Below are 17,182 nucleotides of genomic sequence, written 5' to 3' on the forward strand. Positions count from 1 at the left end.
AATATGAACCTGCCAGACCCCTCAGGTCATCTGGTTCCAGTTTCTTATCAGTTCCCAGAGTCAGAACCAGACATGGAGAAGCTGCATTCAGCTTCTATGCTCCACATGTCTGGAACAAACTCCCAGAAAGCCTCAGATCAGCTGAAACACTCAGTTTATTTAAATCCAGGTTGAAGACCCACCTGTTCACTGCTGCATTTCAATAGGTTTTATTTAGAAGTCCAGATCTGAATCGGTTTCTTTAAAGCTTGTATTTTTAAACTTGTTCATGTTTATAATTCTATTTTTATCTAATGTTCTTTTTGTTTCTCTTTTTTTATTTTAAATTATACTTCTTATTTAAGATGTTTCAGTGTTCTGTAAAGCAGCTTGAATCATCCCGTTATTGCAGTGTTACACAAATAAATTTAACTTACCGTGCTTTTTCTTCAAAATCTTTTCTTGATTTTTTTTTCGCATAACTTCCTGGCTTTCAATTGAATGGATTTGTCTATTTATTAGTAAAACACCAAACTTATGATGGCAAAGAAGTTTTGTTGTTGTTGTTGTTTTGTTTGTTCTGTAAAATTCTTCATCCGAAAATTGCTTTGGTTTTGTGGCCAAAAAATTTTACTTCATCCATATGACTGTATCCAAATATTTCCACACTTATTTAGATATTACTTTGAAAAAAAAAGAAAAAAAAGAATAGAAGGTAAATGTTGTGGCAGAGCTGTGTTTCCCTTCTCATTACACTGTCAAACTTATGTATGCGCAGTCGTTGATGCACAGGAAAACAGTCCATTACCACTGAAGACCATTTACTTTTCTTTTTAAGGTATTATACAGACAATTCTCTGTAAATACGTTGCTGGACTCTAAATTAACCTTTATCATAGCGGTTAACATTAATATTACGATAAAACGATACAATACGATACGAAACAACACATCTTTATTGTTCAAACACATCTGAAATTTGTTTTGTCATATCAGTAAGATGTTCACACAGAAAATGTTGTAATATGATTGAGAAACACCAGATTAGAAGAACTTGCCTGATGCAATGCAGTGTTGGTAATCATTTCCCTCTATGGTGAAATACAGCGGTTTAACTAAACTGTTCTGTTTTGACATGATTGGTTGTTTTATTGATAAGCGCAGGTTTAAAAAGGAACTGATATTTACAGCCTCTGTCATAAACTTCACCTCCAGCTGATATTGACTTCCTTCAGACAAACAGCCACATCGACAGACCAGAGCAGGTAAGAAAACCTCTTTATAGATAAAATTGTTTCAACAAATTTATAATTTTACTTATCCAAAGAGGTTGTATGTTTTACTGCTTCTTAGTCAATATTAAATATAAAGTTAATGCTAGATATTTATAGACCAAACATCGGACCTCACATTAAAACTCAAACTGCTTTTTAAGAACTCATCCTCCAGAAAAATCGTCATTTAACATTCATGTTATTTTGATTTACTGATCCAACAGCAGTAGGTTATTTGCATTTTGAAAGTTTCCTTCTCAGCACAGTATTCCTTTTTTTCATTTTGTTTATTTACTCCAACAACTTGACTGCAGGTGGTGCCTCCCAGCAAGAAGGTCTAGTTTAAACCTGAGCTGGGGAGAGGTTCTCTCCGGGAACTCTAGCTTCCTCCCACAGTCCCAAGACATGCATGTTAGGTTTATTGGTCTTTTTAAATTCTCCTTAGAAGTATGCATTGGAGTGTTGGCCCTTCAATAGACTCGTGTTAAAGAACACTTTTAGAATACACAAGCAATAAAGAACAGGTATTTACCCACAATATACTTACCTGAGGTTTTCTTCTACACATGCTCATTTACCTGGATCACAGATGACAGAAAAACTTCTCTCAAGATTACAAAATTTATTAATTACAGTTAGCTCTGGATCCTTCCGTATAAGTTTTCGTTTTCGCTGGTTACAGAAAAAAAGGAGTTCTACTGTTCGGAACCCAGATAGAACTCCTGCTAAGATCCTGGACCCAGTTTCTAGCCTCTCCTCAGCTAGACAGTGATTGGACGCTAGCTCTTACTTAGTCAGCTGTGATTGGCAGGTCCCATCCTTGCGTCCTCCCTGTCTGGCACAGATTACCTGTTTTTCTGCAAATCAGAGTCATATGCACACAGAGACGCAAAGTGCAGACTTTCTGTGTTATCTTAAACTATTTTCACTTCTTAGAAATTCCCCATGTTACAAAAATACAACATGACCTCTTGTAGAGACACAAGCCCTCAAACCTCGTATCACTTTCACTTCTTTTTCTAATGATTCAGTGCTTGTGACCTTTTGATGCACTACAAGTAGACCAAAACAACTCTGCAATTAGATGTTTGATTAAGGTTATATACATGTTATTCATTCAAAGACTAATTAAAATAACACTAACACTAGCAACCTATCCAAGGTGCCCCCTCTGTCCCCAGCCTTCAAATGAACAAAACATTTTGTTTGACCTGCTAATTTACTATTGTATTTAAAATACTGCTTATATTGTTTGTTACTTTATGAAGTACAGATCACATGTTTAATATTTCATCTTTTCTCACTCTAGACAAGATGAAGATCGCTGTCATGTTCACACTCACTCTGGTTCAGATCCTGGGTAGAGTAGAAGCTAACAATCCTCAACCGTGTCAGAAAAACCCTGACAACAATGCATACAACAAATTTGTTCGCAAACACATTCTTCAGGAGTCCTTTGACACTGGATCAAAGACGTCATGGGAAAAGTAAGTTACACTTAGACTTCTTTCACTGAGATATAAATTCTAAAGTATTTTTTCCCAATTTTTTATTTTTTTTTCACAGTGTTTTTTTTTTTTTTTTTTTTTTTTAACTTGTCCTGTTCAGCATCATAGCAAGCAAAATGATAATCTGGTTGCTGTATCGTGCTGAACAAATTTGCCCTGCCAAGGGGAGGCCTATGGGTAGGGCTCCTCTTGATAATCTGATTAATTTATTTATTTATGGAATCTATGTAATCTTGCTGGACCTGACCGGAGGGGACAGAAAAAGATGGAAAATAGCAAAAAGAGCAAAAGGGAAAGAAGAAAGGAGACAAAAAGATCACAGACAGAAGGAAACGACCCTTCAATCCACACCATCACCAGACAACAAACTGTTACACCTGTACATGAACACACCAGAAAATTTCCTACAACATTTACAAAAGCAGAAACACACACAGAAAAAACAGTGCTGCCAGTCATTAAGAGTTTTTAAATAATAACCAAATCAAAAAGACATAACAGCGACCAGATACTAACTCACAGGAAAAATACAAAAAAAAAAAAAAAAAAAATTAATAATTATCGCTTAGTATTAAAACCCACTGGACAACTCAGTGACTGTGTCAGCATGCAGAGCATGAGAAACAAGGAGTGATCAGTGATGAGTGAGATCATGCAAATGCGACCACGCCTCCACGGAGGCCAGAGGCAGACCAGGGCCTGGGCCGGGCCCTCAGCAGCAGACCCGGAGCACCAACCCAAGCCACCCCAAGATGACTCCAGCCCCACCCGAAGGGCGGCAGAGGAGAGCCCCAGCGAGATCCCACCACGGTCCCGGGGCACAGGCCCCAGTGGGCCAAGATCAGCAGCCGCCGGCCCGCCAGGGACCGGCCACCCAGGGCAGCCCAAGCGAAGGGCCCAGGGCCCCAGGAGCCCAGAAGCGGCCGCCCCACCCCCCCAAAAGGCAGAGGGCCCGCAACATGCCTAGGAGGACCAGGCCCCCCCAGACAGCCACCGGGCGTAGGCCAGCACACACCCCGATGTCCCAGCCGCACACCCCGGGAACCAGGGTGCTATCGGCCCCCTCCCCCCACTCCCCACCTACTTCAATCTGCATCCCATATAACCCCACACTCACACCCTCCCCCACGCCGCACCCACAATCACTCACCACCACACAGTCAAGCCACACACAACCCACCCACCATGCCCCGTGGGGGACACCCCAGGCGGACCAGAGGACAGCAAGCCCCAAGCACCCCCCCCTTGACCCAACACCCACAGAGCCAGCAGCCCACCAGCGCAGCCACCCCGGGGCAACCACTTCCCCCCACCTGCCCCCGGCCACACACAGGGGGAACAGGGGTGTGAGAGTGTCAAGGATGTGGTGTATGGATCCAAGGAGTAAGCTTATGGAGAATGACAAAGAACAGTTTATTGAAGGGTGCAGATGAGGTTGGCTGGGTTCGCAGAACGGACGGGCTGGAGCGGGCAGACAGGGCTTTCCAGGATGCAGGCGAGGCACGGACTGGTTCTTTGGAAGAGAGACGTCAACAGGTTAGTCACAGGAAGACACAACAGAATCTGATAACGTGTACGACTGGTTACCACGATGAGTAGTATAATCCAGCGATGACTGGAGGTCCGGGTGAGGTTTATATGGAGATGAGAATGATGACTTGATATCCTCCAGCTGCGCTGTCCTAATAGCAGTGATTGGTGATCCAAATATGGTCAGCAGGAAGCAGGGAATGGAAATGAGCATGGGCCATGACAGAGAGGTCCCCAATACCTTCTCCCTCCCCGCTCCTGACTGTTTAGGTGGTGTGTGTTGTGTGTAATTAAAATTGAGGGGCAGTGACCGCAATGAGCCGGGAGCCAGGCCACCTAAGTGGCCCTGCCAGACATGCACCGCATGCCATGCCCCCCAGGTGTTGTTTGTGTGTTGTGTTTCTTGTGTTTTGGTGTCTTGGTGCAATTAAAACTGAGAGGCGAGTGGCCACGGGGTGCATCCAAGGAGACCACTGAATGGTCTCCTCCATTCCACCCCGCATGGCTCCACGCCTCCCAACTCCCTATGTGTGTGTGTGAGACAGAGAGAGCGGGAAGTAAGAGGGGTCCGGGGATGTACGTCCAGAGGGAAGCAAACTTCCCTCTGGATGATGAGCCTCTAGTGGCATTAGGCACCCCCGCTCCCCAGGAGGCCCCCCAGGGCAAGACAGGCCAGGAGAGGCCGTCCCCCACGACCGGGCCACTCAGGGACCACAGCCAGTGAGCCGCCACCAACCCTAGAAAGTACCCACCCTCCCACACCCCTAACAGGGAATGAGAGGATGGGGACAGCGGCAGACTCCCGCTCATTCTAACTCATATATGCCCTCTCAGCCCCACCCAAACAATATAAACACTCACACAGCATCCAACCCTCCCACTCTCACTCCCCAGACACACCCCCACTCATCCTAACACATGCATACGCACACACACAAACATACCCCCCCATCCACACAAACATCATCCAAAGTATAGACACACACACACAACATACAAGCATCCCTGTCTCACACCCCAGCACCTCTCCCTGTAATCCCCCGAATCCCACTCAGCCCTCCTTCAAACCCCTACACCCCCCCTGCCCCCAGGGCCATACCCTGGGTCCCAGGGTGTCAACCAGACACCAGGGCATGCACCAACCCACACCACGGCAGCACATCCGCGCAGGCCCAGACCCCCGGGACATACGGAGCCCACCACCCCGGAGGGAGGAGGACCACCCCCGGGCACCAGAGCCCAGAACCACCACCCAGCCCGCCCCGGAATAGCCCGGCCACCCGGCCCAGGACCAACGCCCACTAACCCAGGCACCACCAGTGGCCTCACCCCCGCCACGAGGCGACTCCAACCGCTGGCCCCCACAGCCCCCGACAGGGCCAGACCCAGAGCCACCCCCACTGCAGAGCAGCCCGGTCCTGCATCACGGACAACCACAAAGAACCCGTAACCACCAGTCACTCCCGGCCATTTCTCAAACCCCCATAGCAACAAGGTCACAGTCCTTGCTGCTGGAACTAAGCACAGGGGACCAGAGGGAATGAGACTCAGCTAAATAGTTCTTTGAGGAGGCAGACATTGTCTCACTACTGATGTGGTCAACTAAGAGATTCCTAAACTGCGGAATACACAGATTATTTTTGTTTTTCCAGTTCACAAGGATAGTTTTCTTTGCGATGCATAATGCTGTGCATATCATGTGTGCAGAGTTAATTGCCATATTAATGTCACCCAAGTCACCTAGTAGACATAGTGCGGGGATTGTAGGAATATTACGTTTAAACCATGTTGACATGTCCACACATACCTGAAGCCAGAACCTGCGGACAGGTGTGCAGGACCACAGGGCATGGAGATAGTTAGGTGTGTTTTCGTTGCAGTGTGTGCAGATGTTTGATTGTGACAGACCCATCCTGAATATCCTTTGTCCTGTATAATGAGTTCTATGCAAAATTTTGAATTGTATTAGTTGCATATTTGAATTCTTTGTCATTTTAAAGGTGTTTAAACATATTTGTCACAATTTATCTTTTTTAAAGTTACTGGATAAGTCACCCTCCCATTTTGAAGTTGGAAGACAGATTGAGTCTTCTAGTTTAGATAATAGTCTATATGTTTTTGATAATAGCTTTGGGGCATTGAGATTCATGAATTCTGCCACCCTAATAGGTAGCTGTAAGTTTAATTGATTAATGGTATATTTTTTACATATAATAGATTTAAGCTGGTGATATTCTAAAATTGTTTTGCTACTGATTCCATATTGTGAAGTGAGAATATTAAATGATAAGAAGTTTCCATTTTCTATTATATGTTCTAACTGTTTATTCCTTTATTTTTCCATTGAGTAAAATTAATCAGCTTTTTATTTTGCAGGATGTCAGGGTTGTTCCAGAGGGGTGTAAACTTACATGGAAAAAGTGAGGATTTGGTTATTTTTAGAAAATCCCACCAAGCCACTAAGGAGGAACTGATATTGATGCTTTTAAAACACTTATGTGTTTTGATGGTTGAGCTGATGAATGGCAGGTCAGAGATAAACACATCCTCACACAATGCTTGCTCTACATCTAACCATGATTCATCCAGACTGCTAGGTTTAAGCCATTTGGAGATATACTGCAGCTTGTTAGCTAAGAAAACATGATTAAAGTTGGGTAGCTCCAATCCACCTCTATCTTTAGTCTGTTGTAAAGTTTTTAGACTGATACGTAATGGCTTATTTTTCCATAAAAATTTAGATATATGTGAGTCCAGTGACTTAAACCAACTGGAGGACGGTTTAGTGGGTATCATTGAAAACAGGTAGTTTACTTTAGATAGAACCATCATTTTAACTGTGGCAACCCTCCCCATGAGTGATATGGGTAAGTGCCTCCACCGTGAGAGATCATCCTCCATTGCTTTAAGTAGCTGGACATAATTTAGCTTTGTCAGTTCTGATAACCTGGGGGAAATGTTTATGCCTAGATATCTAATGTTTCCAGACTGTATTGTAGTATTGGGTGTGTTTTGTAGGTCACAGTTGATGGGCATAATAATTGTCTTAGACCAGGTAATAGAGTAGTCAGATATTGATGAGAATGTGTTAATAAGTGTGATTGTCTGGGGGAGAGACGTCGGTGAGTTCTGGAGAAAAAGTAATACGTCATCAGCATAAAGACTTATCTTGTGTTCTATATTTTTGGCATGGATTCCTTTAATATCTTTATTTTGTCTTATGGCAGCAGCTAGGGGTTCAATAAAAATAGCAAAGAGTGATGGAGAAAGCGGGCAGCCCTGTCTGGTGCCTCTCTGCAAACAGAAGTTTGGAGAGGTTTGATCATTGGTCTTCACACATGCATTTGGGTTGTTATATAACATTTGTATCCAATCTATGAAAGATGCATCCCAAATTTGTTTAACGTTGCAAATAAAAATTTCCAGTTTACTCCATGAAATGCTTTTTCTGCGTCTAATGAAATGACTGTGGATTCCAGATTATGTAGAGTAGAATAATCTATGATGTTAATTAATCTACGCATGTTAGTAGAGGTATGTCTACCTTTAATAAAGCCTGTTTGGTCAGGATGTATTATTAGAGGGGTTATTTTTTCTATTCTTCTGGCCAAAGCTTTGCTTTGCTTATTTTGAGATCTACATTTATTAATGAAATTGGACGGTAACTGGATGGAAGTGTCGGGTCTTTACCTGGTTTTAATAGTAGAGTAATATTGGCTAGGTTCATATTTGAAGGTATTTTTTGTTTTTCCCTTATTTCTAATATCATATTGTAGAAAGTGGGTGCAGTGTTTTTTTTCTAACAATTTTGGATTCTGATCTTATTCTAGCTACTTGGCAAAGTATCGACTCTGCGACAGACCACGTCAGTCCTTAATGAAGAAAACTGATCAGAACCTTGTTGACCAGACCTGTAATGGCAAGGGCAGGCGTTTGTCAACTAACTTGTGCACCAGTACCTCAAACATGTTGGTGTATGATCTTACAGTTAACACCGCCAACTGCAGAGTTACAAATCTCCAGCAAGGAAGCAGATTTGTGGTTTTGGCCTGTGACAAAGTTGCCAACCGCTGTCTTCCTGTTCATTATGAAAAAAGTGTCAACCAACCACCAAGCAGCGGTGATATGTGCCAACCTTAGCTCTGTAAAGCTTAATTAAGTCATTACTTTCTGCTTGCAAAAGAAAATTTCATAAAACAAATATAATGAAATGCTGTTTTGTAGTTTGGCAACATGAAACTTTTTGTTTCACATCTTTCAAACTGGTCCAGTAACATTCAGTCAGGTGACCATAACGAATCACCATGTACCATTCATGACCGATAAAATGCTTCTAATTATGTTAAGGATAGATAAATGTGGAGGGATTATTCACTCTGTGTGGTTTTGTTTTACAGCTAAAGCTTCTTTGCAACCATGTAAAAAAAAAAAAAATGCTGTGATTCTTGTATTTGGAAACTATTCTTCTTAAATTTGCATATACAAGCAATAAAACATTTTAAAGTTTTCGGTGTCCCCCAGAATAAAGTTTCATTTCCATATATGAGGTGGTCAAGTCAACATATATGTTGACTTGATTAAATATATTCAGAGGTGCATACAATCATCATTTTCTAAAAGTTTTAATCAACAAGCTTGATCAATTTGTGATCTGAAACTTTATTAACGTGTGTTTATTTCTTTAAGGTATAACCTTCATCTTTACTTTGTGTGATTACTGCCTTTACAATGTGTCAGTTTATGTTTTTTAACAAGGCCTCATTGAAGACTTTTAATAACTTGGACATATAGATCACAAATATTAACCTGTTACTTCTACAAAGGAGGGGGTCAGAAAGTTTAACACTGAGACGTCTGTTATCTGATCTGACAGCCAAAACCCATTGAATGCTCATTGGTTGAAATAATTTAAGACACACACCCCTGTGGGTGTTACCACACTAACACTTCTTAAACTTAGAACAAAGAAATGACTTTCTTTGGATTTTCTTCGAGATGCTTTAGTTTGGCTTCAGATTTCCGGGGACTAAAAGTTCTTCAGACTTGCTCCATGTGCGACATGTTTTTGTACAGACCCAGGATGGACACAGAGTGGCCACAGAAGTGCTACTGAAGTCTCTTCGGAAATGAAGAGATGAGGTTGACGAATTGAGTTTTGCCGTGTTGTAAGCACATCACAACATGGACTAGGTTTGGGCCTGCATTCTTAGCCATACCACCATAAACCATTCACTATTCTACCATCTGTGAGGCCACCAATCCAGCCAAGTCGCAGGACGAGACCACCTCAGCAGAACTTTCTGATCCAAACTTTCGGACCACCATGTGATAAATCTTCTGGTCTTCTTGGGGGTCATTGGGATCGAAACCACCAGTACCAACTACCTAATGTGCCTGGGAGAGTCACCACAGTGGTCGTAAGTCGGCTCGATCCGAACAGAACCGGACGAGTCCTGCCCGCATCAATTATCTGCTGGTCTGCTCAAGGAATGGTTGGTTGTCTGACAGCGGCCTTAATAAATTCATTTTCTGTTTTAGTTAAACTTCCAGCTTAAACTGATGAGATTGAATTTTTTTTATTCTTTCTTTTTATGATTCATAAATCCTTTTCAGTTTTCTTAAACATTAGTTAAATTAACACCACGGGTTAATTCACTTTTGTTTCCATTTCTTGCACACACATTTTTTTTATTCTGACACATTACATGGCCTTGAAATAAATTTCTGGTTTGAACATCATATTTGCATTTTACGATGTTTGACTCATGTTCTCTTTTTTTATTTTAAACCTTTCTAAATATCCCTTCGACATTTATACATGATTAGACTAGTTCATAAATATTTCATATTTATCGTAGTTGGTCTGGTTTTGTGAATGTTCTCCTTTAAATCATGTTATGGGTCACTTCGAATTAGAATTCACATCATTAGTGTCCTGAGACTGATTGATAACTGATTGATTTGACTAGCTTGAATTAATTAATTTATTCAATTAATTAATTTAGGACTGGTGTCCACACAGCCATTAGATTAGTGTTAAAGCTATAGTGTGGTGGTGCTTCTAAGGTTTTTATAGATAATTAGGGTCCGAGCCATACAAAGTATGGCGAGACCCTATTGTTTTCCAAATGTTTATTATTATACTTCTCCTAAGCATTTCGGCCCCAAATTTGACCCCCTAAACACCCATGAAAAGTTGTGAAACTTGGCACACACGTCAAGCCCCGCGTAACTCGGATATTATAAAGTCCGCATACACTTCAATGCAAAATTGGCTCAACAGCGCCACCTGGACACCAAAAAAATCACACAATGAATGGAGTCCTGAAAGTCTACTTCGATGTAGGAACACGAAACTCGGCACACATGTGTAACACCCAAAGTCGACCAAAAAAGTCAATGAAACACCTGTTGCCACGGAAACAGTGTGCCCGCCATCTTGGCGTGTGCGGCCATTTTTTTAACATTTTTTGCACTTTACACACATCGTACTTGAACGAACTAGTCTGAGGGGATTTGTGCGACTGACTCCAAACTTGGTGGGAAGCTTCCTGACAAGTTGGGGACCAAACGCTCCTCAAATCTTTCTAATAGCAGAAAGCATGTTACCGTGGCAACCGACGCAAAATGACCTTCTCGCCATGAAACACGGTTTGCTCATATCTCCACAGAAATAGATGGGATCTGCACCAAAGTTCACAGTATTCATACGTGTCACACCCCAAGTCCAGCAAACAAGTCAATCGAACACCTGTTGCCATGGCAACAAGGAGGCCGCCATCTTGGATTTCATTTCCATTTGAACGAACTAGTCTGAGGGGATTCGTGCGACTGACTCCAAACTTGGTGGGGACCTTCCTGACAAGTTGGGGACCAAACGCTCCTCAAATCTCTCTAATAGGAAAAAGCGTGTTACCGTGGCAACCCACGGAAAAAGCCTTCTCGCCATGAAACACGGTTTGCTTATATCTCCATAGAAATACATGGGATCTGCACCAAACTTGCCAGTATTCATACGTGTGACACCCCAAGGCCAGCAAAGAAGTCAATCGAACACCTGTTGCCATGGCAACGGGGTGGCCGCCATCTTGGCTTTCACTGCCATTTGAACGAATTAGTCTGGGGGGGATCGTCCGACTGACTCCAAACTTGGTGGGGACCTTCCTGACAAGTTGGGGACCAAACGCTCCTCAAATCTCTCTAATAGGAAAAAGCATGTTACCGTGGCAACCGACGGAAAACGCCTTCTCGCCATGAAACACGGTTTGCTTATATCTCCACAGGAATAAATGGGAACTGCACCAAACTTGACAGGATTCATACTTGTTGGGTCCTTAACGCATTACACCACCTGTTGTCATGGCGACATCGGGTGGCGGGGTCCAGGCCGCTCGGACCCGATCGATGCCGCTTGCGGCTTTCATTCATATTATTTCTATTAATTAGGCTGAAAACAACTTTTTTTTCTTCTTCTTCTTTTTTTTCCCCCAGAAAGTTTCATTAAGTCAGAAATACTGGACAGATTATGTTTGTTTTTTCCTCTCTCTTTTTCATTATCCCATTAATAGAAAAAGCCATTAATGCTTTACACACAATGCCACATACTAGTTATTTACCCCCTTAGCACCAAGTTTTTAAAACAGAGACAAAAACCGGACCATGTCTCTAAAAAGAGAGCTTAAACCCGTGATCACTTTCAGTGATTGCAGACATGCATCTTTTTTTCACCTGTCTTGTCCAGCAACATGACACCAGAATGATGGTCTGGCTGCCGTGTTATGCCAAACTAATTTCCTTTTCCATAAGAAGTCTTTAGGATATGAGGGACCCCTTCAATCTTAAATGTTATTCTTTATCATTATTATTATTATTATTATTATTGCACTATCCCCTTTGCTTTTTGCACCTGCCTGGCACCTATCAGAACTTTTCCAGACCCACCCCTGCATAGCTGTGTAGCGTTAAGTGTCATTAAACATTAAAGATGTTTAGTAAAATTATTCATTTTAATAATTTCTTGGAATTATTTATTAATTTCCTAGTGGGGCACCACCACACAGATAGCTTTATATTAACCTAATGGCTGTGTGGACACCATTAGAGTACTAAATTAATTAATTCAAGCTAGAAATCAGTCAGTTATCAATCAATCAGTCTCGGGACGCTAATAACGTTAATTCTTACTTCGAAGGGACCCATAACATGGTTCAAAGGAGAAGTTCACAATAACCAGACCAGTTTAGGATAAATATGGAATATTTATTACTAAACTAATAATGCATAAATGAAAAGGAAATATGTACAAAGGACTTCGCATGGAAAATGAATCAAACATGGGTAAATGCAGAATATGGAGTTCGAACCAAAATTTTATTTCAGTGTGTCAGAATGAATGAAATGTCTGCAAGAAATGAACAAAAGTTAATTAACCTGTGGTGTTAATTAAACTAAGGTTCAGGACTGAAAAAGATCTCTAAATCCTAAAAGAAAAGAGGGAAAACTGAATCTCATCTGTTAAACTGGAGGTTTAACTAAGATGTAGAACTACTAGGTCACTGTCAGACAACCAACCATTCTTGAGCAGAAAAAGCAGAGAATTGATCCGAGCAGGACTCGTCCAGTTCTGTTTGGATCGAGCCGACTTACGACCGTTGTGGTGACTCTGATGGCAAGTGAGGAAGTTGGCGCAGGTGGTTTGGATCCCGGGCGACTTCCAGAAGGCCAGAAGATGCGTCACGTGGTGGTCCGAAGGTTTGGATCAGACAGCTCTGCGGATGCGGACTCTCCCGAGGCTCGGCTGGTGGTATCGATGATGGACAGTGAATGACTTGCGGTGATATGGCAAAGATGAAAATGTCCAGCTTTAGGTCAGTCCAAAAAAGAAGAAACTCTGTGGGATCTATTTAGGATCTATATTAAAAGTCCAAAAGATAAAACATAACTCAAGAAAAGCGAAGTATTAGCTGGAAAAAAGGAATGAACTACGGAGTCCAAAAAGAGCCAAAAATTGTCAATCATGCATCTGGTATGCAGGCACAAACTTTAGTATCGGTAGTGATGTTCTTCACATCACTGCAAACTTAATTCTCTGGCAGCATCTCTCTCTCTCTTGCGTTCAGACGAAGTCCTAACTCTGGAAGAAAGCCATGTCTGGAGAGAAGGGAACTTGAAGTCAACTTGAAGCGGCGAGGGCCACGGAGGAGGAGAGGAGACAAAAGGAAGGGAGAAGAGCAAGAAGGAAGAGGAAGGAGGGGAGAACTAAACTCTTTGTTCTGAGTTCCTAAAAGTGTTAGTTTTGAAGACACACCCCATGGAAGGATGTGTGACCATTATCTTGACCAATAACAGTCTTGTGGGCTGGTTTTGGGTCAGATAGCAGATCCAGAGGGGCTGGTCTGATCATGTTGTAAAGAGTTATCAAATTAAACATTTTGTGAATATATCTATATATCCAAGTTATTAAAGCCTTAAATGAGACATCATTAAAATCCATCAGTGAATCATCGAAAAGACAAGAAAATAGTAAAAAGGTTATATCTCACACAAACACAGTAATAAAGTTTCAGGTCACCAATTAATCAAGCTTGTTGATTAAACCTTGTACAAAATGATAATGATTATATGCATGCGCATGGTATCAAGATAAAACACATATATATATATATGTATCTATTTAATTGAACAATTTAGACTAGTAAAGTATGATCTTTTACTCTTCACACAAAGTCTTTATCTCCTCTTGTGCTGGGACATAGAGAAACATTAAAACACTTTATTACCCTCTAGAATGTTAAGATAAACGTTTCTTGATGTGTCCAGGTGTTCTGTTAAAGGGGGTTTCCGCTTATCAGTTGAAGCAACACACAAATTTAGTAAGAAACTGTTTCAAAGTGGACATCTTGGATGAAGAGTTGCATCTGGGCCCCTTTGGTTGTTAACTAAAAAGCAAATTTATGTTGCAGAAGATTAAAGTTCAGAAATTTCCCAGGTCTCGTAAATAACCTAATGAAGTCCTCCCAGTCCATGTTGGGGAGAGTTGACCTTTGTTGACCTGTGGAGCTGGAAACCAAGTCATAAATTTGAGTCAGACCCCCACTTTGGGAGTGTGACTGTTAGTCTGTAAGGAGAGAAAATCCTCAGAGATTGTTTAATTCAGTCACAATTAAACAAAGGTTCCAATCTTTATTTTGAAGACGCTGGAATCTGCTACAGCTGAAATATAAATTCTTTCTACAGCTATATCCTTTGGTTAGCCACTGTGTTAGAGAAGGTTCTACCAAAAACACCAGGGAAAGAGTCTATGTTAAAACTAGGGGTGGGCCGATAGCATGGTAAATACTCGCCAGTCCTACCAAAAGTAAGGGGATCGGTATCGGCGAATATTTCTTTCTACACACCATCCTAGACCATGGAAACAGAATCATAATTTTTTGTGTTCTGCCCCTCACAACCACACACAGAGACACGATGTTACGCAGCCTTGCATGATCATTGTTTTGAGTTGGCAAAAAAAAAGCAGCTGCACATGACTCCCTGTTGCGCTAACAGCTAACATTTAGCATTAATGGTATGTTAGTAATTTGGCGTCATTACTCATTAGAAAATCCCATTTATTATTCATCTTAGAAGGAGGAAACTAGTGGTTTGTGGTTCATCTTATCTTTAACCCAAAGGATGCACTAGCAATAGCAAAAATTTATCAGTCTCATGTCAATCAGATCCATGTCACTGTCACGTGAAACTGAAGAATGAAATAGAATTTATAGACCTCTTATTAAAATAACATTGGTATCGGATCAGTGCTTGGTATCAGCAGATACCTAAACCCCAAGTATTGTAATCGGTATTGGACAGAAGAAAATGGCAATGGAACATTGTTAGTTAAAACACCCCCATTCTCCATGGAGTGGACGTTCATGGGTTGTTCCATTACTGCTGTGATTGTTCTGAAGTCAATCCAGAGCCACCTTTCCCATCGTGCTTTTCCATGTCCTGCCATCATAATAGAGAAATGACGGATGCATGGAGCTTGTCATGCCACGATCGCGTTAATTGCGTTAAAAATCATAATGCAATTAATTACTTAAATTAATTAACGCCGCTAACCCCTTATTTTTGAACGCCTTAATATAGATGGATCTTAGATAGATCCCTGTATATGCTACCCTAAGGATCATTTTTAGGATTTTAACCCTTTAAATAAGTTTAATTATTTGAATTAATTATTTACTAAAAACACACAAATCATTAAATATTTTCTATAAAAAAATATTGCACTGATTGGGCTTTGGTGGCAATTAAGATCTTATGTCAAAGATTAGCAATGAAACTGATCTGATGTCATTAGTATTTTTTTGTAATATCAAATACTCTCTACGGTGACCTTTGCGGACAAAGCTGTTCTACTGACTTTCATTAAAACTACATATTTTAATCTTAATGTAATTACAGTTAAAAACTATTCATTATTCAATGTCAGCATTTCATTTGGAAGAAAAATAGTAATATTTCACATTTTTACTTGATTTTACCAGATTCAGCTGTTTCCCCATTGTAGGCAGATTCAGGAAATCTGGGTATTTTTGCTAGTTATAGTATAGTATGGCATCATGGAACCACCAAGGGGTGCTAAGAGTGATCTTTTTGCATGTGTGTGAAATTATTTCTGAAAATCAAAATTTTGATTTAGATGGGGATTTGGAACTTATTTCACACATTTAGATATACTAAAAAGATAAAATCTTGGCATCTCCTGGTGGTCCAAGAACTCCACAATTTAACTCTCCATAATTGGAAGAAACATCTGAAACTGCATAAAAAATACTGATTACATCAAATCAATGTTGTTGCAAATTAAAAAAAAAAAAAAATTATATATATATATATCCTTTACCCTCTTGCTGCAGTGCCTGAATGTCATTCTGGCTCTCCTTGAGTTTTTCTCTCAAAGCTTCCAGCTCCCTCAGGAGATCATTGAGTTCAGGGCATGACTGTACTTCAGTGGCATTAAAATCATCCTGGGCCAGAATCAAACCACAGAACAGTAAAATAAACTTGAAAATAACTAAATCCATCTTTCTGTGCAAAGACAGCACCACTCAGTCTTTGAAGCTCTGGTTAACGTGATCCTACTTTAAGTTTTTATATAGTTTAAAGATCACCTGTTCATTTTTAACTACTCATTTGATCCTCTAAGTACCCTTTAACCCTTTATCTTGCCGACTTACAACTCCGATTTATATATATATATATATATATATATATAAATATATATGTGTGTGTGTGTGTGTGTGTGTGTGTGTGTGTATCACTCATTCTTGAGAATTGGGACAAAAGAGGTATAAAAAAAAATCTTTTTTCAAAAATTGTCACTTTCTCCTTTAGAGTTATATATTCATGGAGAGAAAAGTCTTTGCTATTCAACCATGTAAAGGAACAGGTTCCAAATATTAACTTTTTTTTTTTATGTACCTTTATCCCATTTGAACCTATTTTATGTCAACTCCGTCAGACACACTTGGAAGTAACAAATTTTAATTTTTCTAGCCCATCAAGAGCCTAAAGTTCTGAAGTGTGTTGTAATAGGGTGTTTTTTATTTCTGATATAAAATAATATACAATATTTAAAATTATATTCTGACCTCACAGTGTTCTGAAAACTCAAGTTTTCAAATATTTTCATTTGTAAATACTGATTTTAATTTTGATATGTTAAAAACAATTTAATGAAATAACAAAGACATAAAAATATGTAGATTAGAAGTTCCTTCATTATATAAACAACATAAACTCAAGAAAAAGTAAAACCATTTTTGAAAAAATATTAACAAAACTTACATCTGACTCCTGAAAAACAGCTGACGGAGTTGACAAAAAAACTGACAGAGGTGA

General features: G+C 40.5%; 1 long non-coding RNA gene across 1 annotated transcript; it reads left to right on the forward strand.

The window, feature by feature from the left end:
* The first annotated feature begins 1,119 nt into the window (after window positions 1–1,119).
* LOC121640084 lies at window positions 1,120–8,774 on the forward strand. Its single transcript, XR_006010338.1, has 3 exons — window positions 1,120–1,244; window positions 2,563–2,740; window positions 8,122–8,774. It is a non-coding gene; the product is annotated as an uncharacterized LOC121640084 (long non-coding RNA).
* Window positions 8,775–17,182: the final 8,408 nt, after the last annotated feature.

The sequence above is a fragment of the Melanotaenia boesemani genome, chromosome 5 (assembly GCF_017639745.1).
Source record: "Melanotaenia boesemani isolate fMelBoe1 chromosome 5, fMelBoe1.pri, whole genome shotgun sequence".
In the NCBI taxonomy this organism is placed as follows: domain Eukaryota; kingdom Metazoa; phylum Chordata; class Actinopteri; order Atheriniformes; family Melanotaeniidae; genus Melanotaenia; species Melanotaenia boesemani.